Source organism: Kogia breviceps, chromosome 9 (genome assembly GCF_026419965.1).
Source record: "Kogia breviceps isolate mKogBre1 chromosome 9, mKogBre1 haplotype 1, whole genome shotgun sequence".
Taxonomy (NCBI): Eukaryota; Metazoa; Chordata; class Mammalia; order Artiodactyla; family Physeteridae; genus Kogia; species Kogia breviceps.
Genome location: NC_081318.1, coordinates 93,058,360 through 93,083,052, shown reverse-complemented (window position 1 = coordinate 93,083,052; position 24,693 = coordinate 93,058,360). Strand labels below are relative to the sequence as shown.

Genomic DNA, 24,693 nt, shown 5'->3' with positions numbered 1-24,693 from the left:
TTCCTCGGTTCTAAATTACAGTGGAATGTGTCTGGGGAAATCCCCCAAAGCTGATGTCTCCTTACTTGCATTTGGTTTTAAAATCGAATTTATATTTTTCAACGGAGTACTATTCCATTGTGTACATGGACCCCTTCTTCTTGCTGCATTGTTCTGTGGATGGACATTTTGGTTTCTTCCAAGCCTTGCCTACGGTACATGTTGCTGCAGTGCAGGATGGCCAGACCTGTGTCTTTTTGATTTTGTGCTACTGAGGGGATAGGCCCATTAGTGGCCCTATCCGATCACATGGTAGCTCAATTTGTACCTTTAAACGCACCTCCATTCGGTTCACACTACTGGCTGTTACCGGGTTACATCCCACGAGCAGCTAGAGGGTACAGAGTTCCCTAAAATCCCCTCAGCACTTACTCTTTGTGGACTTTGTTGCTGATGGTCATTCTGACGGCTGTGGGTGAACGTTTCTGTAGACTGGATTGGCATGGCTTTATTCATTCCTGATGTGGAGCATTTTTCCATGCCCTTTTATTTCACACAAGAAAAAGAAAGAAACAAGACAAAGTGTGCATAAATTATGCCTCTTGAAATTGTCGTTTTCATAGGTGCACATCTTTTGAGTTTTTTTCTCGATTTACGACCCAATGATTTGTTTTGAGTGCAGGTGTCCTTTACAGGCCTGCAATTATGTGGAACATCAAGTGACCATCAGCGCCGGGTTAAAAGCTGCTGTTTTGAGAAAAGGCCACAAGGCGGCAGCAGTTCTCCTTTACCAATTCAGCTTACTGAGGCAACAGAGCCTCCATGGAAGTCGTGTTCTAGGTTGTAAATTAGAATGGAGTGTGCCAGGAGAAAGCCCCTTAGGTTTGTGTCTCACTACTTCTCGCTGGTTTTTTAATTTAATTTTTCTTGTTTATCACAGCAAGTTTGATTACAATGTTATGCTTGTTGTCGGTGTGAAAGGTGTGGCTCTTTTACACAGAAACATATATCTATTCTTCTTTGGATCCTTCTCCCGTGTAGCTTATGACACAATGTTGAGTACTCTTCCCTTGGTATTCCGTAGGTTTTTGGGGATTATACCTTTCACCTGTGTTGGTATAGCTCGGTTAAACCCGATTTGCTGATGTATACAACCCTCACACCTTTCCATTGGTGAACCACAAGTCTGTCTATTGAATCTGTGATTGCATTTTTCTGTGGAAATATCTTCAGTGATATCAATTTGTAGTTAACACCTACAAGTGATATCATAGGATATGGGTCTTTTGCTTTCTGACTTACTGCAAGTTCCGTGTTTAACTCTAGCCTCACCTGTGATGCTGCTAATGCCATTGTTTCATGTTTTTCCTTGGCCAATATTCTATCTGTACATCTCCCAGTTCTTCTTTGTCCAGTCACCTGGTGATGGACTTTTTGGGTGCTTCCTTGTCTTGGCTGTTGTAATACTGCTGGAGTGCAGATTTGCCTGCCCGTGTCTTTCCAATTGTGTCTTCTTAGGTTACAGTCCCAGGAGTGGGCCTGCTGGCTCATCTCGTCGCTCAATGTTTACCTTGTAAAGGCACCTCCGTTCTGTTCTCATTAGTGGCCCTTACCAGGTTAAGTGCCATTTTAGGTTGAGGTTATGCACTTCTCCACAAGCCCTTCAGCATTTATTGTTTGTAGTTTTGTTGCTGATGGTGCCTCTGACTGGTGTGAGCTGATACGTCTTTGTGGTTGGACTTGCATGCGTCTCACAAACCCTTGAAGTTGAGCTTTTAGGGATGTCCTTTTTTTCTTCAAACTGCGTGTACAGCTTACCTCATCAGATTCTTTTCTTGAAATATGTGTCACATTTTGAAATATTTTGGCCAATGACTCTCTCAAGACATGTTGAGGGCAGGTTTCATTTCGAGCCCCCCACTACTTGTGCATATGAAGTGACCATTAGCACAGGTTTGCAAGCTGCTGGTTCAGGTAACGGTGAGAGGGCGGCAGCATTTCTGCGTCTCCACTCTGGTAACTAGTGAAACAGACCTTCCTGCCAGTGGCGTTCCTCGGTTCTAAATTACAGTGGAATGTGTCTGGGGAAATCCCCCAAAGCTGATGTCTCCTTAATTACATTTGGTTTTAAAATCGAATTTATATTTTTCATCGGAGTACTATTCCATTGTGTACATGGACCCCTTCTTCTTGGTGCATTGTTCTGTGGATGGACATTTTGGTTTCGTCCAAGCCTTGCCTACGGTACATGTTGCTGCCGTGCAGGATGTCCAGCCTGCGTCTTTTTGATTCTCATCCTCTCAGGTGATAGACCCAGCCGTGGGTATGCTTGATTGAATGGTAGCTCAATGTTTACCCTTTCCAGGCAACTCTATTGTGTTTTCATTAGTGGCTCTTACCGCGTCCCACTTAGAACCGCGGGGACGCATTTCTTTACCAGCCCTTCAGCATTTATTGTTTTCAGAATTTTGCCTGATGGCCATTCTGAATGCTGTGACCCGATAGGTTTTTGTATCGTGTATTTGCATGTCTTTAATAATTCCTAATGTTCAGCATTTTTCCACGCCTTTTTTTATTCTGTTAAACAAAAACAGAAAAAACTGTAAGTACAATAAACCTCTTGAAATTGTCTTCTTGGAAGGTTGCCCTCTTTTGAATTTTTTGGTTGATTTTCGACCCCAGGATATTTTTTGCAGAGCAGGTGTCATTGACAAGCCTGCAATGCGTGTGAATATTGAGTAACCATTAGCACTGACTTCAAAGCTGCTGCTGTGGGAAACGGCCACATGGCGTCAGCATTGCTACATTCCCACACCTGGTTTCTAGGGCAGCAGAGCCCTTCTGTAAGTCCTGTTCCCAGGTTGTAAATTAGAATGGAATGTGCCAGGAAAAAACCCCAGAAATTTATGTCACATTACTTCTTGTTCGCTCTTTTAATTCTTTTAATCGGGGTAATGATTAGAATATTGCTTCTCCTAGGTGTACACAATCTGGTTCATTTGTACATTTTATGTGTATATATATATATATATATATATATATATATATATTCATGTACAGATCCTCTTCCCATGTAAATTATTGCAGAGTGTTCTGGTGACCTCCCTTGCTATATGGTCGGTCTGTTTGATATATGTATTTAATACGTATTTGTAGACATATGGTCAACTTAATTTTAATTTATCCATTCCCCCCACGTTTCATTTTACATAAGCTTAGTTTGTTTTCTATGTCTGTGAGTGTCTTTCTTTGTGAAAATATGTTCATTTGTGTCAATTGTTAAATAACGCCTATAAGTGATGTTATACAATATGTCTTTTGCTTTCCAACTTATCTCATGTTCTGTGATTATCTCTAGGCTCATTATGGTTCCTCAAAGAGCAGTGTTTCATTGTTTTCCATGGCTAATATTCCACTGTGTAGATGGACCAGTTCTTCTTATCCATTCATCTGTTGATGGACATTTTGTTTTCTTCGGTGTCTTGGCTACTGTGAAAATTCGTGTAGTGCAGCTCTTGTGGCCTGTGTCTTTTCGACTCTGGTCTTCTCAAGTGAGAGGCTCAGCTGTGGGCCTGCTGGATGGAATGGTGGCTCAATTTTTATTATAAAGCGCAGCTCCTTTCTGTTCTCATTATTGGCTCTTACCACTTTACATCTTACCAGCAGCTAGAGAGTACAGAGTTCACTACAACCCCTTCAGCATTTATTGTTTGTAGTCTTTTTGCTGTTGGTAGTTGACTTGTGTGAGTTGAAACATTTTTGGAGGTTAGATGAGTCTAATAATTCCTGATGTTGAGCTTCTAACCATTTTCCTTTTTTTTGATAAAGAGTGAGTAAAACTTACCTCTTCATACTATCTCTTTGACACATTTGCGTGCTTTGAATTTTTTTGGCCATTGCCTAGCTCAGGACATTTTTTGATGGTAAGTGTCTTTTACAGCCCTGAGCACTTGTAGATGTAAGTGACTTTTAGCTGTGGATTTAAAGCCGCTCTTGCGGGATACGGCCACAAGGCGGCAGCATTTCTCCATTTCCAACTCTGGGTTTGGGGGCAACAGAGCCTTCCTGGAAATCGTGTTAGTAGGCTGCAAGTTAGAGTGGAATGTGCCAGGCAAACCCCCAAGAGCTTATATCTCCCTACTTCTTGTGTGTTTTTTAAAATTAAATGGTTATTTATGATCACAGCAAATTTGATAAAAATGTTGTGTGTGTTCTAGGGGTACAGCATCTGGTTCATTATATGTATGTATCGATCTATTCATCTTTGGATCCTTTCCCGTGTAAGTTATTACAGAGTGTTGAGTCGACCTCTCTTGGTATTCCTTAGGTATTTTGTGATTATATATTTCATATGTATCAGTACTTGTCTGTTAACACACATATCCTAATTCATACATTCCTTACAGATGTAAGGAACACCTCATAAAATGAGAATGCTACACATTGTGCTGGCCGTTTCAGGGAGTGGGAAGGGATGGCAAGTGGTAAAATATTATCTTTTCCCTTCATCTTTTGAAATTTCACTTGTTACAAAGAACTTGAATTTTATTTTTTAAAATGTAACAATAGAAATTTAAAAGAGAAAGTATATATATACTGTGTGTTTAATTACATTTCATAGAATTATTATCCCTGAATCATAATTCTGTTAGTACACCAGTATAGAGATTATTTCTTAATATTTAGGTGAGAACCCTTTCCTTCTGTTTCTGAGAAAAATTCTGTAAACTCATTTCCAGTAATGGCACTCTTCCCCAAATCAAAGGTTTAACAAGGGAGATGCAAGCAGAATAATCATGAAAATACAAAGCAATACAACAGCAAGAGAAAATTTCTAACTTCCAATAACAGCTCAATTTAGAAGAGGGTTTTTATCTTCAGAACAAAAGCATGCCTCCTTGACTTGCTAACCAGTCAAAATCTGTGTATTCTACAGAAAATCTGTGATGTTATTCCCATAAAACTACCCTTTACTGATTCTGCCTCCAATAGATTTCCTAAGCACTAGTGTTTTAAAGTACAGGTTACAAACAAAATCCTAATGAGATGTATTTATAATGTGTGTGTTATTTGTCTTATCCTACTGTCTATATTCTTCTCCATTCCTGTAGCTGAAATAATATTACTTTACCTGCTAAGTGATATCGGGAGAGTGGGAGAGGTTTAATAAATACCCCAACCCTAAAGCATACCCTAAACCTAACCCTAACCTGTACCCTAAGCCTAACACATACAGTAACTCTAACCCGTAGTCATACCCTAAACTGTACCCTAATCCTAACCCGTGCCCTAACCCTACGCTAATCCTAACCCATACAGTAACACGTATACATACCCCAATCTTTACCCTAATCCTAACCCATGCCCTAACAGTAACCAGTTCCCTAACCCATACACTAACCCTAACCCGTAGCCACAGCCTAATCTTTACCCTAATCCTAACCCATGCCCTAACACTAACCCTAACTGACGCTTTCCTAAGTAAGTCCTGACACTGTCCCTAAGTGAGGCCCTGAGGCTGTTCCTAACTAAGGCCCTGAAGTTGTCCCTCACATCAGCCTTGCTGCCGTCAATAACTAATGTGCTGACACTATCCTGAGCTAATATCTTGATCCATCTCTTACCATGGTCCTGACACTGTCCCTACTAAAGTCCTGATGCCATCCCAAAGTGTGGCCCCGAGGCTGTCCCTTTGAAGCCCTGTTGCTGTACCTAACTCAGACCCTGATAATGTCTTTAACTAAGGCCCTGATGCTGATCCTAGCTAAGACCCTGACACTAGGCCTCACTCAGTCCCTGACGTTGTCCCTAACTCAGGTCCTGACTCTGTCCCTAACTAAGGCCCTGAAGCTGTCCTTAACTCAGGCCCTGCCACTTTGCTAACTCAGATCCTGGCAATAAATTTAACTAAGACCGTGATGCTGATCCTAACTACAGTCCTGATGCTGGTCCTACATCATGCCCTGACACTCTCCCCAACTCAGGATCTGATGCTGTCTGTAATATCTTTGTGTGTCCCTCCCTAATTCCTTGAGGCTTTCCATAACTATAGACCTGACACTGTTTCTAACTAACTGCCTGACTCTGTACCTAACTGATACTGAATAATCAGCCTCTATGCACCAGTTCTGATTCAAATCTCAAGAACAGTGTTTTGGAAAAATGGAAAAGATTAGTTTTATCACTCTGCCAGCCCATGGAGGACACAGCAGGCTTGTGCCCTCAACAGCTGTGTGTCCCAATGCGGGAGGATATGGTGTTTTATAGCAGTGGTTCAAGGGTGTGGTTGCTCATAAGGATCAGTGTGTATGCAGGGCCTGCACTCCTTTAATCTTGTCTCAGATAGTTTCTGGATGAGCTTCTCTGGAATGAAGAATGCTAACATCTTCCATTTGTTGGGGGTTTTAGTTCTTTAAGGAGCTCAAAGATATTGTTATGTGTATCCCTTGAGGCAGCACCAGGACCCTGTCACAAGGCTGCACTATTGTTTCTTGACTGTTCCTCCCTGTCTCTGCATCTCCTCACTTCCTTGATTAGCAATTGTTCGAATTTGCCCTTTGGAACTCAGGGAAGGTCCTGGAGTCTCTAGTCTATTCCCTACAAAAAAAGTTAGGAGGCACACAGAAAGTCTTCTGTGCCCAGGAGACCACAGAGTCCCTCTCAGTTTCACTCCTCTTCTGGATACTCCTCAATCTTGAGGAGAGCAGATTTTTGACAACAAAAGGAATAATCATTTCAGATGGAGACATTAATCATAAACTTGGCACAGGAACTCGGTTATTAAGGGGACTCGGTTTTAATCCCCACTTCCCTTTTATCTTTCCCCACATCTTTCAGGGAACAGGGTGATGACCACTCTGGCTACTTCCTGCTGAAATGGGGCACAGTCCTGCCTAAATCTAGGGGAATGGATACCAAGTTAGAAATATTTGAGTTCCAAGTCCTGTACCTGAGACTCCCTTGGTCCCCGATTTTGGTGCAACCAATCCAGTTAAAATAGGAGGGGTAACAACTGAACATTTAATAGGAAAAATAGATCTCATCCCCTTAGGAATTCAGCAGAATAAGTCTGAAACCTGGTCTGGAACTGGCACTTCAGAGAGACTTCATAGCCAGTTGTCTAATTCTACCTAAGTAGGTTTTAACTTCTGACGTAGTATTGACATATCCATAACAGGAGCTACTGAACACTACACATATGTCTCATCTTTCTATTAGTATCTGATCTAAAGTCATTGTTTGAAATTTAATAGTTAAGAGAGGAGTCCTTGAAAACATACAGTTGCAGCTACCAGTAGACATTGTTTTCAGAATGGCTAGTGGCATCCTGAGTCTGATGTAGCTCAGAAATTCAATTTCAACAATACAGGAATGTGGGGACTTACCTGGTGGCTCAATGGTTAAGACTTTGCCTTCCAACACAGGGGGTGCCAGTTTGATCCCTGGGCAGGGAGCTAAGATCCCACATGCCTCATGGCCTAAAAACCAAAACATGAAACAAACAATATGGTAACAAATTCAATAGACTTAAAAAATGGTCCACATCAAAAAAAAACTTAAAAAGAAAACAGAAAAAGAATACAGGAATGCATCTAAATCACATCGACAAAGGTCACTTAGGTTTATCTTGGATGTCTGAACCATAGTTACTCCTTGACTGTAAAATGCATTCCCCTCCTCAATGCCAAAGCAGATGTACAATTTGTATCCAAAAGGCCACAAAACAGGCCACTTTGGTCAGTAAAATTTAAGTTAAACCATGTACAAGCCAGAGTGACTTCCTCACATCTCAATACATGAAGAGTTTTGTTCCCTTTTGATTCCAAGTCTTTCAATAGAAAGCATTGATGATCAAAATGTCAATTCCTCAGTGCCAGAGTGATTCAGCTGTTTGGCCCAGGTGTAGATCATGTTCCTCATCGCTAGGCCTCCTTTATATCTGCCTAGTTAATCCACTTTGGGGGAATACTGATCAGGTATTGTGAACATGCTCAGAGGTATGTTAATGACAAAATGCTTTATATAAGCCATATATTTTATTATTCATACCCAATTGTCACACAAGCGTTGTACATGTGCTTTTAGCAGTAGACCTAAAGCACACAGTGATACATCATGAGTAATTACATTCTGATAACTTCACTAGGTAATTTTCCTTTCCTCTTAAACATCAGGGCAAAATAAAGTCAACCCAGTAACTTTCATAAATATACACTTCGATACAGAGGTGTCATTTATCCAATTGCTCCAAGTCCTAAGTAGCTTGAGGGAAACGACTTCCTTGTGTCTGGAAAACACAGATCAAAGCCAGTAACAAAAAAACAAAAACATTATAACCATATTCACCAGTTCACTCAGTAACCAATCCTTTCAAATTTTTATGAAGCCATCCAATTCTCCATTAAGATTTTTCATTTCTTACCCAGTTTGGATTATGATATGAAATTTATCAGAGACCTGTGCTTGCCAAAACATCCTTCACATAGATCTTCTTGAAGATGGAGCACTTTTGCAAAGTGTTAGAGCACAACAGTAACTATCTATAAATCACATAAAGGCTTAAAAGGTCATGGTTAAACCTTGGATCACACTGTAAATGACAAAAGAAACCATGATTGCTGTTACATAAAACATTTAATAATAACTAGAATTATGACTGATAAAATTTTACCAGGACATACTAGATTTTTAGGAATTCCATGTAATTTAACATACTAATCAAACATTTCTCTCTGAGATGGCTCAAGGGCCTTCTAAAGCATCCCAAAGTTAGCTGGAGATCAAAAGAACTGTTAGAATTGGCCAAACAACGCTTATTCACTGAACCAAAGTAAAGAGATTTCAAACAAAAATACGGATCACAGACACAGGCAAAGGAACTCACCAGCTGTTCACAATCAAAAGCAGCATTCCAGGAAAACTTTGGAGGGAGAAACCAAATGCAGGCTTGCCCTAACCCACTTCCAACAATATCCATCTTAGAAAGTCATGGTCATGCACAACTCTTCCCTCAGTGTTCCCTTTGCACAAATGTTCATCACCTTCTGTATCCATCTTATGTTGTCCCTTATTTTTTTCTGCATTCAGACACAACGAGCTCTAGTACAAAGTGACTTTCTTTTCTCTTTGTACCATCAGCCTGTTACCTAGTTGCTCACCTTCTTTATTACGTAGTTTCATAAATGCTTGAACATATGGAATTTCTTTTGTCTTTCTCCTCCTGTGACAAAATAACTCTAGCTGAAGGATAGTATAGTCATTTAGGCTTCCATTCAAAGACCACCTTTCCTCATTTTTCAAGAATGTATCCATACATTGGCCAGACAAAATTACAATAGAATTTCATTCTTTTCTTACTCTTAGGTTTACAACTATAGGTTGACCAGTCTGCCAGGATTTTGCCCATTGGCTATCAGATGGAACTGAAGAAGAAGCACTTCTTATGTTTGAACCATAGAACACTCACCACACACGGACTAAGAACAAAACAAAACCCTAAACACCAACGGAAGCCTCAAACCAAAGGAACCAGAAACCAAAGAGAAACCAACAACCAAACAGCACAAGACTCAAATCAGCTTCCAATTCTCAACTTAGCCTGTGACCTCTGTCCAAGTGGTTCACCTTCCAAATGAGATTTCCTGGAATGAAAAGTCACCCAAATGGGAACCAAGGTTCCCCCAAATGTACAGGGCTAAAAGGACCTCAGACTGCATGCCAGGGGAGTTACCACATGCTGGCTGAGGTGCTGCAACATCCCAAATGCTATTTTTCTGGTTCCCCAAAATAATCCCTTGGAATAGGACATTCGGGACAGTCCAGGCAGGAGGAAGAGAGGAACGTCCTCAAGGCAAAGACGACCTCGGCAGCTGCTAGGGTGGTCTCTCTTCCACCATTTACTCCTGCCCCAGAGTTCTAACTGCTGGGATGACTGGGGCTCGGCCTTTCCAGGCAAGGGTCCCAAGTGGTTTGGCCTCTAAAGGAATTCTCCAACCCTACACTCTCTCGAAAGAGGCTAGTGTGGAGAAAATCTCAGTGTCCGATCAAGTCAGGGGACCCACAGGGGCCATCCCCAAGTCAGCCCCACACTGGGTACTAAATTTGATGTTGAAAACTCGACCTCTATGCACCAGTGCCAAATCGAATCTCAGAGAGAGGTTTGCAGTAAGTAGAAAAGAATAGCTCTTTACTCCTTTGGCAGCCAAAGGGGGACACAGAAAACTCCTACCTTCAAAAACCGTGTGTCCCAATGCAGGAGGATCTGGTGAGGAGTTTTACAGCAATGGTTTAAGGACACAGGTGATCCTAAGGATTAGTGTGTGTACAAGGCCTTAACTCACTTTAATCTGACCTCAGATGGTCTCTTGAGGAGCTTCTCTGGAATGAAGAAGACTAAAATCTTCTATTTTGTGGGGGTTTAAGTTGCTAAACAGCCCAAAGATACTCTTAACTGTATCCCTTGAGGCAAAACCAGGATCTTGCCCCAAGGCTGCTCTGTTGATTCTAGTCTGTTCCTCCTTGGTCTCTGCATCCCCTCCCTTCCCTGATTAGCAACTGTTCAAATCTGCCCTTTGGAACTCAGGGAAGGTTCTGGAGTCTCTAGCCTAACTAAGGCCCTGACTACACTTAACTCAGACCCTGACATTCTCCCTAACTCAGTCCCTGACACTGTACCTAACAAAGGCTCTGATGCTACTCCTAACTCAGGCCCTGACACTCTCTCTAACTAAGGCCCAGCTGCCGCCAATATCTAAAGTCCTGACATTATCCTGAGCTAATATCCTGACCCACAGAGGCCCTTATGCTGCTCCTAAGTCATGCCCTGACACTTTCCTTAACTCAGGACCTGAAGATAGGCCTCACTTAGGCCCTTTGGCTATACTTTACATAGACGCTGACGCTGTCTGTATATGAAGCGCTAGAAGTGGTCCTGATTTAGGTCCCTGGCACTGGCCCTAAGGCCCTGATGCTCTCAATAATTTCCTGACACTATCCCTGGCATGGAACCTGACTCTGTTCCAAGCTAATGTACTGCATCTTTTCCTACCTGAAGCCCTAATACTCTCCCTAACTAAGGCCCTGACTAATCTTAACTAAGGCTTTGACACTATCTTTCACTAAGGGCCGGAATCTATCCCTAACATTGGACCTGAGGCAATCAATAACTGAAATCCAGACACTATCCTGAGCTAATATCCTGACACATTTCTATCCAAGGTCCTGTCAGTGTCCCAAAGAAAGCCCTGTCGCTGTCCTCAAGTGAAGACCTGAGGCTGTGCCTAACTCAGGCTCTGAAGTTTCCCTAACTGAAGCCTTGATTCTGTGACGTACTCAGGTCCTGCTCATGTCTTTAACTATGACCTGAATGCCGACACAACAAAGGCCCTGATGCTGCTCCTAAGTCATGCCCTGACAGTGTCTGACCATCCACTGGGCCTCACTCAGGCCCTGTCGCTCTCCCTAAGTCAGGCTTGGATGCTGTCCCTACAGGAAGCCCTGACACAGGTGCTAAATAAGGCCCTGATACCCTTAGTAACTAAGGTCTTGACAGTATTCCTAGGTAAATTCCTGACGACCCCTAGACTTTACCCTATACCTCCCAGAGCAAAAGTCCTGAATCTTATGCTAACTTAAGCCTTTATGCTGTGTCTAACAAATGTCCATAATTTAATCTGAAGGCCATAACACTGTCCTAAATGGAGACCTAGATGCTCGTCCTAAATGGGGCCCAGACAGTGTCTCTAACTAAGGCCCTGACACTACTCCTAACTCAGTCCCTGACACTGACCCGCAGTAAAGCCTGGATGTTCGTGCTATATCAGGGACTGAGCCTCTCCCTAATTAACGCCCTGATACCGTCAATATTTAAAGTCCTCACACTGTCCTGAGCTAATTTACTAACACATCTCTTAACAAAGTCCTGAAAATGTCCCTAAGTAAGCCGTGAAACTGTCCATAAGACAGTGCATAATCATGTCTTTAACGAAGACCATAATGCTGATCCAACAAAGGTACTGCTGCTACTCATGTGTCATGCCCTGACAGTGTCTCCAGATAACGGACTGACACTAGGCTTCACACAGGGCGTGTCACTCGCCCAAAGCCATTTTTACCTGAATACCTGATATTGCTTCTAAAGGAGGTCCTGATGCTCTCAGTAACTAAGGTCTTGACAACTATCTCTCACTAAGGCCCGGAATCTGTCCCTAACATGGACCCTGCTGCAATCAATAAGTAAAATCCAGACACTATCCTGAGCTCATGTTCTGACCCACTTCTCTCCACGATTCTGACACTGTCCCACAGAATGCCCTGTTACTGTCCTTAAGTGAATACCGGGGCTCTGCCTAACTCAGGGCCTGAAGCTTTCCCTGACTGAGGCCTGGATTCTGTGACTCACTCAGGCCCTCTTGATGTCTTTCATTATGATGCGAATGCTGACCCAACAAAGGCCCTGCTGCTGCTGCCAGGACACGCCCTGACGGTGCCTCCAGCCAGGGGGCCTGACACTGGGTCTCACTCAGGCCTTGTTGCTGGCCCTCTGTCCGGCCCTGATGCTGGTCCTAAATAAGCCCCTGAGGTTCTCAGTAACTCAGGCCTTGACGCTATCCCTAGGTCGTTTGCTGACACGATCCCTAGAGTTTACCCCCACCCTGTACCTAGCTAATATCTTGCCTCTTATGCCAACTGAAGCTCTTATGCTGTGCCGACTTCAGGACCTGAATTGAGTCCCAACGCCGTGACACTGTCACTAACTAAGGCCTGGATGTTCGTCCTGAGTCAGGGCCTCACACTGTCCCTGACTAGGGCCCTGTTGCCCTCAATATCTAAAGTCCTCACACTCTCCTGAGCTAATTGACCAACCCATCACTTACCAAGGTCCTGAAAATGTCCCTAAGTAAGCCCTGACGCTGTCCCTAAGAGAAGGCCTGATCATGTCTTTAACGAAGACCATAATGCTGATCCAACAAAGGCACTGATGCTGCTCCTGTGTCATGCCCTGAGAGTGGCCCCAGCTAACGGACAGACGCTGGGCCTCACTCAGGCCGTGTCACTCGCCCCAAGCCAGTCCGTGATGCTGTTTTCATCTGAAGCCCTGACATTGCTTCAAAACGGAGGCCCTGATGCTCTCAGTAACTAAGGTCTTGACAACTATCTCTCACTAAGGCCCGGAATCTGTCCCTAACATGGGACCTGTTGCAATCCATAACTAAAATCCAGACACTATCCTGAGCCGATATTCTGACGCACTTCTATCCACAATCCTGACACTGTCCCAAAGAAAGCCCTGTTACTGTCCTTAAGTGAATACCGGAGGCTCTGCCTAACTCAGGCCCTGAAGCTTTCCATAACCGAGGCCTTGCTTCTGTGACTCACTCAAGCCCTGCTCATGTCTTTCACTATGACCCGAATGCTGACCCAACAAAGCCTGTGATGCTGCCCCTAAGTCACGCCCTGACAGTGTCTGCAGCTAGGGGGCTGACGCAAGGCCTCACCCAGGCCCTGACGCTCTCCCTATGTCAGGCTCTGACGCTGTCCCTACCAGAAACCTTGACAAAGGTCATAAATTAGGCCCTGATTCTCTATGTAACTGAGGCCTTGACACCAACCCTAGGTCATTTTAACTGACACTAGCCCTAGACCTTAACCTAACCTTGTCCTTAACTAATGTCCAGTTTAGCTAAAGAGATTCTTCTTTAGGATGAAATTCTTGCAACTCGTGAATATTGTTTCCTTAAAAAAATAATTTTTAAACTCTTGTTAACCTTAAAGAAAATGTACTCAACTGCTGTGGAATATTCCTTCACAGCAGCGTGCATGGTTCACTTTTGCATTTGCGTGTGTCGGCTTTCAAGGTGCTAGCAGGAATGGCTCCTCTCATGCTAACTAAATCCCTGATGCTGTCCCTAAATAAGGCCCTGAAATTACTCCCGAGGCTGTGAAACTCTCCCTAACTAAGGCCTGGAGACTTATCCTAACTCAGGCCCTGACACTACACCGAACTCAGACCCTGAAAAAACTCCTAGCTCCGTCTCTGACACTGTACCTAACAAAGGCCATGATGCTAGTCCTACCTCAGGCCCTGGCACTGTCGCTAACTAAGGCCCAGCTGCCGGCCATATCTAAAGTCCTGATAGTATCCTGAGCTAATATCCTGGACCCAGGTCTTACCAAGGTCCTGAAACTGGCCCAAATTAATCCTTGATGCTGTCCATAACGGAGGCCCTGAGGCTCTGCTTAACAGAGGCCCTGATAATGTCTTTAATGAAGACCCTAACGTTGATCCCACAGAGGCCTTTATGCTGCTCACAAGTCATGCCCTGACACTTTCCCTAACTCAGATCCTAAAGAGAGGCCTCACTTAGGCACTTGGGCTGTACCTCAGTTAGGCTCTGATGCTGTCCGTATATGAAGCCCTGGCAGTGGTCGTGATTTAGGGCCTGGCTCTGGTCCTAGGCAAGGCCCCGATGCTCTCAATAACTCAGGTTTTAACCCTTTCCCTTGGTCGTTTCCTGACACTATCCCTGGCCCGGAACCTGACTCTGTCCCAAGCTCATGTCCTGCATCTTATCCTAAATGAAACCCTAACACTCTCCGTAACGAAGGCCCTGACTAATCCTACCTAAGGCCTTGACACGACCTCTCGCTAAGGCCCGGAATCTGTCCCTAACATGGGACCTGCTGCAATCAATAAGTAAAATCCAGACACTATCCTGAGCTCACGTTCTGACGCACTTCTATCCACGATCCTGACACTGTCCCAGAGAGTGCCCTGTTACTGTCCTTGAGTGAATACCGGAGGCTCTGCCTAACTCAGGCCCTGAAGCTTTCCCTAACGGAGGCCTGGATTCTGTGACTCACTCGGGACCTGCTCATGTCTTTCACTATGACCCGAATGCCGAACCAACAAAGGCCCTGATGCTGCTCCTCCGTCGTGCCCTGACTGTGTCTCCAGCTAGGGGGCTGACGCTAGGCTTCACTCAGGCCTAGATGTTCTCCCTAAGTGAGGTTCTGATGCTTTCCCTACACGAAGCCCTGACACAGGTCCTCAATTAGGCCCTGATTCTCTAAGTAACTAAGGTCTTGACAGCAACCCTACGTCATTTCCTCACACTATCCCTGGCTCGGAACGTGACTCTGTCCCAAGCTGATGCCCTGCATCTGATCCTAACTGAAACCCTAATACTCTGCCTAACTAAGGCCCTGACTAATCCTAACTAAGTCCCTGACACTATCTCTCACTAAGGCCTGCAACTTGTCCCTAACATGGGACGTGCTACAATCAATAACTAAAATCCGGACACTCTCCTGAGCTAATATCCTGACACATTTCTAACCAGGGTCCTGACCCTGTCCCAAAGAAAGCCCTGTCGCTTTCCTGAAGTAAGAGCTGAGGCTGTGCCAAACTCAGGCCCTGAAGCTTTCCCTGACTGAGGCCTGGATTCTGTGACTCACTCAGGCCCTCTTGATGTCTTTCATTATGATGCGAATGCTGACCCAACAAAGGCCCTGCTGCTGCTCCCAGGACACGCCCTGACGGTGCCTCCAGCCAGGGGGCCTGACACTGGGTCTCACTCAGGCCTTGTTGCTGGCCCTCTGTCCGGCCCTGATGCTGGTCCTAAATAAGCCCCTGAGGTTCTCAGTAACGCAGGCCTTGACGCTATCCATAGGTCGTTTGCTGACACGATCCCTAGAGTTTACCCCCACCCTGTACCTAGCTAATATCTTGCCTCTTATGCCAACTGAAGCTCTTATGCTGTGCCGACTTCAGGACCTGAATTGAGTCCCAACGCCGTGACACTGTCACTAACTAAGGCCTGGATGTTCGTCCTGAGTCAGGGCCTCACACTGTCCCTGACTAGGGCCCTGTTGCCCTCAATATCTAAAGTCCTCACACTCTCCTGAGCTAATTGACCAACCCATCACTTACCAAGGTCCTGAAAATGTCCCTAAGTAAGCCCTGACGCTGTCCCTAAGAGAAGGCCTGATCATGTCTTTAACGAAGACCATAATGCTGATCCAACAAAGGCACTGATGCTGCTCCTGTGTCATGCCCTGAGAGTGGCCCCAGCTAACGGACAGACGCTGGGCCTCACTCAGGCCGTGTCACTCGCCCCAAGCCAGTCCGTGATGCTGTTTTCATCTGAAGCCCTGACATTGCTTCAAAACGGAGGCCCTGATGCTCTCAGTAACTAAGGTCTTGACAACTATCTCTCACTAAGGCCCGGAATCTGTCCCTAACATGGGACCTGTTGCAATCCATAACTAAAATCCAGACACTATCCTGAGCCGATATTCTGACGCACTTCTATCCACAATCCTGACACTGTCCCAAAGAAAGCCCTGTTACTGTCCTTAAGTGAATACCGGAGGCTCTGCCTAACTCAGGCCCTGAAGCTTTCCATAACCGAGGCCTTGCTTCTGTGACTCACTCAAGCCCTGCTCATGTCTTTCACTATGACCCGAATGCTGACCCAACAAAGCCTGTGATGCTGCCCCTAAGTCACGCCCTGACAGTGTCTGCAGCTAGGGGGCTGACGCAAGGCCTCACCCAGGCCCTGACGCTCTCCCTATGTCAGGCTCTGACGCTGTCCCTACCAGAAACCTTGACAAAGGTCATAAATTAGGCCCTGATTCTCTATGTAACTGAGGCCTTGACACCAACCCTAGGTCATTTTAACTGACACTAGCCCTAGACCTTAACCTAACCTTGTCCTTAACTAATGTCCAGTTTAGCTAAAGAGATTCTTCTTTAGGATGAAATTCTTGCAACTCGTGAATATTGTTTCCTTAAAAAAATAATTTTTAAACTCTTGTTAACCTTAAAGAAAATGTACTCAACTGCTGTGGAATATTCCTTCACAGCAGCGTGCATGGTTCACTTTTGCATTTGCGTGTGTCGGCTTTCAAGGTGCTAGCAGGAATGGCTCCTCTCATGCTAACTAAATCCCTGATGCTGTCCCTAAATAAGGCCCTGAAATTACTCCCGAGGCTGTGAAACTCTCCCTAACTAAGGCCTGGAGACTTGTCCTAACTCAGGCCCTGACACTACACCGAACTCAGACCCTGAAAAAACTCCTAGCTCCGTCTCTGACACTGTACCTAACAAAGGCCATGATGCTAGTCCTACCTCAGGCCCTGGCACTGTCGCTAACTAAGGCCCAGCTGCCGGCCATATCTAAAGTCCTGATAGTATCCTGAGCTAATATCCTGGACCCAGGTCTTACCAAGGTCCTGAAACTGGCCCAAATTAATCCTTGATGCTGTCCATAAAGGAGGCCCTGAGGCTCTGCTTAACAGAGGCCCTGATAATGTCTTTAATGAAGACCCTAACGTTGATCCCACAGAGGCCTTTATGCTGCTCACAAGTCATGCCCTGACACTTTCCCTAACTCAGATCCTAAAGAGAGGCCTCACTTAGGCACTTGGGCTGTACCTCAGTTAGGCTCTGATGCTGTCCGTATATGAAGCCCTGGCAGTGGTCGTGATTTAGGGCCTGGCTCTGGTCCTAGGCAAGGCCCCGATGCTCTCAATAACTCAGGTTTTAACCCTTTCCCTTGGTCGTTTCCTGACACTATCCCTGGCCCGGAACCTGACTCTGTCCCAAGCTCATGTCCTGCATCTTATCCTAAATGAAACCCTAACACTCTCCGTAACGAAGGCCCTGACTAATCCTACCTAAGGCCTTGACACGACCTCTCGCTAAGGCCCGGAATCTGTCCCTAACATGGGACCTGCTGCAATCAATAAGTAAAATCCAGACACTATCCTGAGCTCACGTTCTGACGCACTTCTATCCACGATCCTGACACTGTCCCAGAGAGTGCCCTGTTACTGTCCTTGAGTGAATACCGGAGGCTCTGCCTAACTCAGGCCCTGAAGCTTTCCCTAACGGAGGCCTGGATTCTGTGACTCACTCGGGACCTGCTCATGTCTTTCACTATGACCCGAATGCCGAACCAACAAAGGCCCTGATGCTGCTCCTCCGTCGTGCCCTGACTGTGTCTCCAGCTAGGGGGCTGACGCTAGGCTTCACTCAGGCCTAGATGTTCTCCCTAAGTGAGGTTCTGATGCTTTCCCTACACGAAGCCCTGACACAGGTCCTCAATTAGGCCCTGATTCTCTAAGTAACTAAGGTCTTGACAGCAACCCTACGTCATTTCCTCACACTATCCCTGGCTCGGAACGTGACTCTGTCCCAAGCTGATGCCCTGCATCTGATCCTAACTGAAACCCTAATACTCTGCCTAACTAAGGCCCTGACTAATCCTAACTAAGTCCCTGACACTATCTCTCACTAAGGCCTGCAACTTGTCCCTAACATGGGACGTGCTACAATCAATAACTAAAATCCGGACACTCTCCTGAGCTAATATCCTGACACATTTCTAACCAGGGTCCTGACCCTGTCCCAAAGAAAGCCCTGTCGCTTTCCTGAAGTAAGAGCTGAGGCTGTGCCAAACTCAGGCCCTGAAGCTTTCCCTGACTGAGGCCTGGATTCTGTGACTCACTCAGGCCCTCTTGATGTCTTTCATTATGATGCGAATGCTGACCCAACAAAGGCCCTGCTGCTGCTCCCAGGACACGCCCTGACGGTGCCTCCAGCCAGGGGGCCTGACACTGGGTCTCACTCAGGCCTTGTTGCTGGCCCTCTGTCCGGCCCTGATGCTGGTCCTAAATAAGCCCCTGAGGTTCTCAGTAACGCAGGCCTTGACGCTATCCATAGGTCGTTTGCTGACACGATCCCTAGAGTTTACCCCCACCCTGTACCTAGCTAATATCTTGCCTCTTATGCCAACTGAAGCTCTTATGCTGTGCCGACTTCAGGACCTGAATTGAGTCCCAACGCCGTGACACTGTCACTAACTAAGGCCTGGATGTTCGTCCTGAGTCAGGGCCTCACACTGTCCCTGACTAGGGCCCTGTTGCCCTCAATATCTAAAGTCCTCACACTCTCCTGAGCTAATTGACCAACCCATCACTTACCAAGGTCCTGAAAATGTCCCTAAGTAAGCCCTGACGCTGTCCCTAAGAGAAGGCCTGATCATGTCTTTAACGAAGACCATAATGCTGATCCAACAAAGGCACTGATGCTGCTCCTGTGTCATGCCCTGAGAGTGGCCCCAGCTAACGGACAGACGCTGGGCCTCACTCAGGCCGTGTCACTCGCCCCAAGCCAGTCCGTGATGCTGTTTTCATCTGAAGCCCTGACATTGCTTCAAAACGGAGGCCCTGATGCTCTCAGTAACTAAGGTCTTGACAACTATCTCTCACTAAGGCCCGGAATCTGTCCCTAACATGGGACCTGTTGCAATCCATAACTAAAATCCAGACACTATCCTGAGCCGATATTCTGACGCACTTCTATCCACAATCCTGACACTGTCCCAAAGAAAGCCCTGTTACTGTCCTTAAGTGAATACCGGAGGCTCTGCCTAACTCAGGCCCTGAAGCTTTCCATAACCGAGGCCTTGCTTCTGTGACTCACTCAAGCCCTGCTCATGTCTTTCACTATGACCCGAATGCTGACCCAACAAAGCCTGTGATGCTGCCCCTAAGTCACGCCCTGACAGTGTCTGCAGCTAGGGGGCTGACGCAAGGCCTCACCCAGGCCCTGACGCTCTCCCTATGTCAGGCTCTGACGCTGTCCCTACCAGAAACCTTGACAAAGGTCATAAATTAGGCCCTGATTCTCTATGTAACTGAGGCCTTGACACCAACCCTAGGTCATTTTAACTGACACTAGCCCTAGACCTTAACCTAACCTTGTCCTTAACTAATGTCCAGTTTAGCTAAAGAGATTCTTCTTTAGGATGAAATTCTTGCAACTCGTGAATATTGTTTCCTTAAAAAAATAATTTTTAAACTCTTGTTAACCTTAAAGAAAATGTACTCAACTGCTGTGGAATATTCCTTCACAGCAGCGTGCATGGTTCACTTTTGCATTTGCGTGTGTCGGCTTTCAAGGTGCTAGCAGGAATGGCTCCTCTCATGCTAACTAAATCCCTGATGCTGTCCCTAAATAAGGCCCTGAAATTACTCCCGAGGCTGTGAAACTCTCCCTAACTAAGGCCTGGAGACTTGTCCTAACTCAGGCCCTGACACTACACCGAACTCAGACCCTGAAAAAACTCCTAGCTCCGTCTCTGACACTGTACCTAACAAAGGCCATGATGCTAGTCCTACCTCAGGCCCTGGCACTGTCGCTAACTAAGGCCCAGCTGCCGGCCATATCTAAAGTCCTGATAGTATCCTGAGCTAATATCCTGGACCCAGGTCTTACCAAGGTCCTGAAACTGGCCCAAATTAATCCTTGATGCTGTCCATAAAGGAGGCCCTGAGGCTCTGCTTAACAGAGGCCCTGATAATGTCTTTAATGAAGACCCTAACGTTGATCCCACAGAGGCCTTTATGCTGCTCACAAGTCATGCCCTGACACTTTCCCTAACTCAGATCCTAAAGAGAGGCCTCACTTAGGCACTTGGGCTGTACCTTAGTTAGGCTCTGATGCTGTCCGTATATGAAGCCCTGGCAGTGGTCGTGATTTAGGGCCTGGCTCTGGTCCTAAGCAAGGCCCCGATGCTCTCAATAACTCAGGTTTTAACGCTTTCCCTTGGACATTTCCTGACACTATCCCTGGCCCGGAACCTGACACTGTCCCAAGCTCATGTCCTGCATCTTATCCCAAATGAAACCCTAATACTCTCCGTAACTAAGGCCTTGACTAATCCTACCTACGGCCTTGACACGATCTCTCGCTAAGGCCCGGAATCTGTCCCTAACTAGGGACCTGGTGCAATCAATAAGTAAATCCAGGCACTATCCTTAGCTGATATTCTGATGCACTTCTATCCAGGATCCTAACACTGTTCCAAAGAAAGCACTGTCATTGTCCTTATGTGAAGACCTGAGGCTCTGTGTAACTCAAGCCTTTAATGTTTGTATAACCGAGGCCTTGATTCTGTGACTCACTCAAGCCCTGCTCATGTCTTTCACTATGACCTGAATGCTGACCCAACAAAGGCTCTGATGCTGCTCCGGAGTCATGTCCTGACAGTGTCTTCAGCTAGGGACTTGATGCAAGGCCTTACTCAGGTCCTGACCTTCTCCCCAAGCCAGGCTCTGATGCTGTCCTTACTGGAAACCCTGACAGTTTAAAAATTAGGCCCTGATTCTCTCAGTAACTAAGGTCTTGATACGATACCTAGGTCATTACCTGACACTAGCCCTAGCCCTTAATCTAACCTTCTCTTTCCCTAATGTCCAATTTAGCTAAAGAGATTTTTTAGGATGAAATTCTTTCATCTTGTGAATATTGGTTTCTTAAAAAAATAATTTTTAACTCTTGGTAAACTTAAGCCAAATGTATTCAACTGTTGTGGAATATTCCTTCATAGCAGCATGCATGGTTCACTTTTGCATTTGCGTTTGTTGGCTTTCAGGGTGCTTGCAGGAATGGCCTCTCTTATGCTAACTAAATCCCTGATGCTGTCCCTAAATAAGGCCCTGAAATTGCTCCAGAGGCTGTGAGCTTGTTCCTAACTAAGGCCTGGAGTCTTGTCCTAACTCAGGCCCTGACACTGTCCCTAACAAAGGCCCTGACACTACAGCTAACTCAGACACTGACAAAACTCCTAGGACCGTTCCTGACACTGTACCTAACAAAGGCCATAATACTATTCCTAACTCAGGCCCTGGCAATGTCTCTAACTAAGGTCCAGCTGCTGGCCATATCTAAAGTCCTGATATTATCCTGAGGTAATATCCTGACCCAGGTCTTACCAAAGTCCTGAAACTGGCCCAAAGTAATTCTTGATGCTGCCCATAAATGAGGCCTTGAGGCTCTCCTTAGCAGAGGCCCTGATAATGTCTTTAATGAAGACCCTAACGTTGATCTCACAGAGGCCCTTCTGCTGCTCCTAAGTCATGCCCTGACACTTTCCCTAACTCAGGTCTTAAGGAGAGGCCTCACTTAGGCACTTGGGCTCTACCTTAGTTAGGCTCTGACGCTGTCCCTATATGAAGCCCTGGAACTGGTCGTGATTTAGGCCTTGTTGCTGGTCCTAACTAAGACCGTGATGCTCTCAATAACTAAGGTTTTAACGCTTTCCCTTGGTCATTTCCTGACACTATCCCTGGCCCGGAACCTGACTCTGTCCCAAGCTAATATCCTGCATGTTCTCCTAAATTAAACTCTAATACTCTCCCTAACTAAGCACTGACTAATCCTAACAAAGGCCTTGACACTATCTCTCACTATGACCCAGAATCTTTCCCTAATATGCGCCCTGCTGCAATCAATAACTAAAATCTGAACAGTATCTTGAGCTAATATCCTGATTCATTTCTCACCAAGTTCCTGACTCTGTCTCAAGGAAAGCCCTGTTACTGTCCTTAAGTGAATATCTGAGGCTGTCCCTAACTCAAGCCCTGAAACTTTCCCTAACTGAAGCCTTGACGTTGTGACTAACTCAGGTCCTGATCATGTCTTTCAGTGAGACCATAATGCTGGCCCAGCAAAGGCCCTGATGCTGTTCCTAAGTCATTCCCTGACAGTGTCCCCCGCTGAAGGCCTGTTAATGTACACATTCAAAGACATCCCTACCAAAAGTCCAATGATATTTTCCATAGAAACAGAATGAACCATCTTAGGTTGTGTGTGGAACCACAAAGGACTCAGAAGAGCCAAAGCGACCCTGAGGCAGGAGAACGAGCTAGAGGCATCTTGCTCCCTGACTTCACACTTTGTTATGAAGCTAGTCCCGAAAAAGTGTGGGAGTGGCACAAAAACTGGCACACAGACCAGAGGAACAGAGCAGAGAGCCTAGGAATCAACCTACAGGTATGTGAGCAGTTAATTCACAAGAAAGGAACGAAGAACATTCACCAGGGAAAGGACAGGCCCCTCAATAAACGGTGCTGGGAAAACAAGACGCCACATGCCAAAGAACACACTGAACTGTCTACACCCCACACAAAAGGGGTCAAAAACCCAGTTTTCCACATCAAGCCCTTCCTCTCCTGGGTCCTCTGAAGACAGACACCCACAGCGGTCAGCCATGCATAAGAACCTTCTCCCCACTTTCCCTCACCTTCTCCCTCGGCGGCATTACCTCCCGGCAGGTCCTGAGGAGACCAGGCTCATGTCAGCATGAACTGGACCCCCCAATGTCCCAGAGCTGAAGCCCCAGCGGGTCCTGAGGAGACCCAGCTTCCGTTAGTGTGGACTTGACCCCGGGTTGTACCGAAGCCCGGCCATCAGCGTGGACTCAGCCCCGTGTGTTCCAGAAGCCAAAGCCCCAACAGGTCCCGAGGAGACAGGGCTCCTCCCAGCATGAACATGAACAGCATGATCTGAACAGACATCCCGCCAAAAAAGATACAGATAGTAAAAGTCATACAGAAACAAGCTCAACATCATATACCATTAGGGAATTACAAATTAAAATCATGAGATACCACAGCACACCTATTACGACTGCTAAGCTCCAAAAATATGACAATACCAATTGCTAGAGGGCGAGGAACAAAAGGAACTCACCCTCATAGCTGGGAGGATGCATGTGCAGCCATTTTGTAAGACAATGACAGTTTTCTCCAAAGTTAAACAAGTCTCACGTTGGGATCCAACAATCATACTTCCAGTATTTAGGCAACTGCTTTGAAAATCTATGTCCAAATGCAAACAAGGATGCAATTATGCATAGCAGCACTTCCATAATGGCTAAAAACTTGAAATCAGGATATCCTTCAAAAGATGAATGCATAAGCAAATTGGGGTACATCCATGTCAAGGCGAGTAGAATATGCCACCCCAAAATATGTCTCTCTGGCATAAGGATTATTGGTCTGTTTTAAAAAAATCAATAGGGCTTCCCTGGTGGCTCAGTGGGTAAGAGTCCACCTGCTGAGTCAGGGGACACAGGTTCGAGCCCTGGTCCGGGAAGATCCCACATGCCACAGAGCAACTAAGCCTGTGCACCACAACTACTGAGCCTGCGCTCTAGAGCCAGAGAGCCACAACTACTGAGCCCGTGTGCCACAACTACTGAAGCCTGCAAGCCTAGAGCCTGTGCTCCGTGACAAGAAAAGCCACCACAATGAGAAGCCCGCGCACCCCTGCTCGCCACACCCAGAGAAAAGCCTGCACGCAGCAACAAAGACCCAATGCAGCCAAAAATAAAATAATACATTTATTTTTAAAAAAATCTCAGAAAACTGAGATTGCCATTTTATGAAGGACATTTACAATGGAGAAATCTCCATTTATAAGAGTATGTCCCTCTTTGCACCGAAAATAGAAGGATAATTAAATCTTAAGTAACTCTTTTCAATGGGGAAGTCCTGACTTAAATGTGCAAACAGCCATACGTTTGTTTACTGTGCTTTGCATGATAACCTGCCATAACTGGCCTTCCCCCCTTCCCCAACATCGTTCTTCTGTTTTTAGCTGAAGGTGGTATTGAAGGGGATGGTTTTGGTCATTTCAGGGAGTGACTCAGTTTTCCGTGGTATCCCCCCTGTATTCAGAAGGTATACATGTTATTAAACTTCTGCTTTTCTCCTGGTAATCTGTCTTTTATTACAGGGGCAGGGGGGGGCCTCAACCAAGAACCTAGAAAAGTAGAAGGAAAATTGTTTTTCCTCCCATACACATGCAGTGGAATACTACTCAGCAGAAAGGAATGCACCATCCACCTATGGAAAGACATC

The 24,693-nt window shown here is 45.7% G+C and overlaps 1 long non-coding RNA gene across 2 annotated transcripts in view; it reads right to left on the bottom strand.

Annotated features, from left to right (window-relative positions):
- Positions 1-416: 416 nt before the first annotated feature.
- The window catches only part of LOC136794800 (uncharacterized), a 39,003-nt gene continuing 14,726 nt past the window's right edge, over positions 417-24,693 (bottom strand). Inside the window, exons 2-3 of one of the 2 annotated variants that reach the window (XR_010842013.1) lie at positions 7,365-7,457; positions 417-522 (exon numbers count right to left, since the gene is read on the bottom strand). This is a non-coding gene — a long non-coding RNA (uncharacterized lncRNA). Of the gene's footprint in view, positions 523-2,476; positions 2,557-7,364; positions 7,458-24,693 lie in introns of those variants that run through there. The other variant, XR_010842012.1, reaches the window with a different exon arrangement.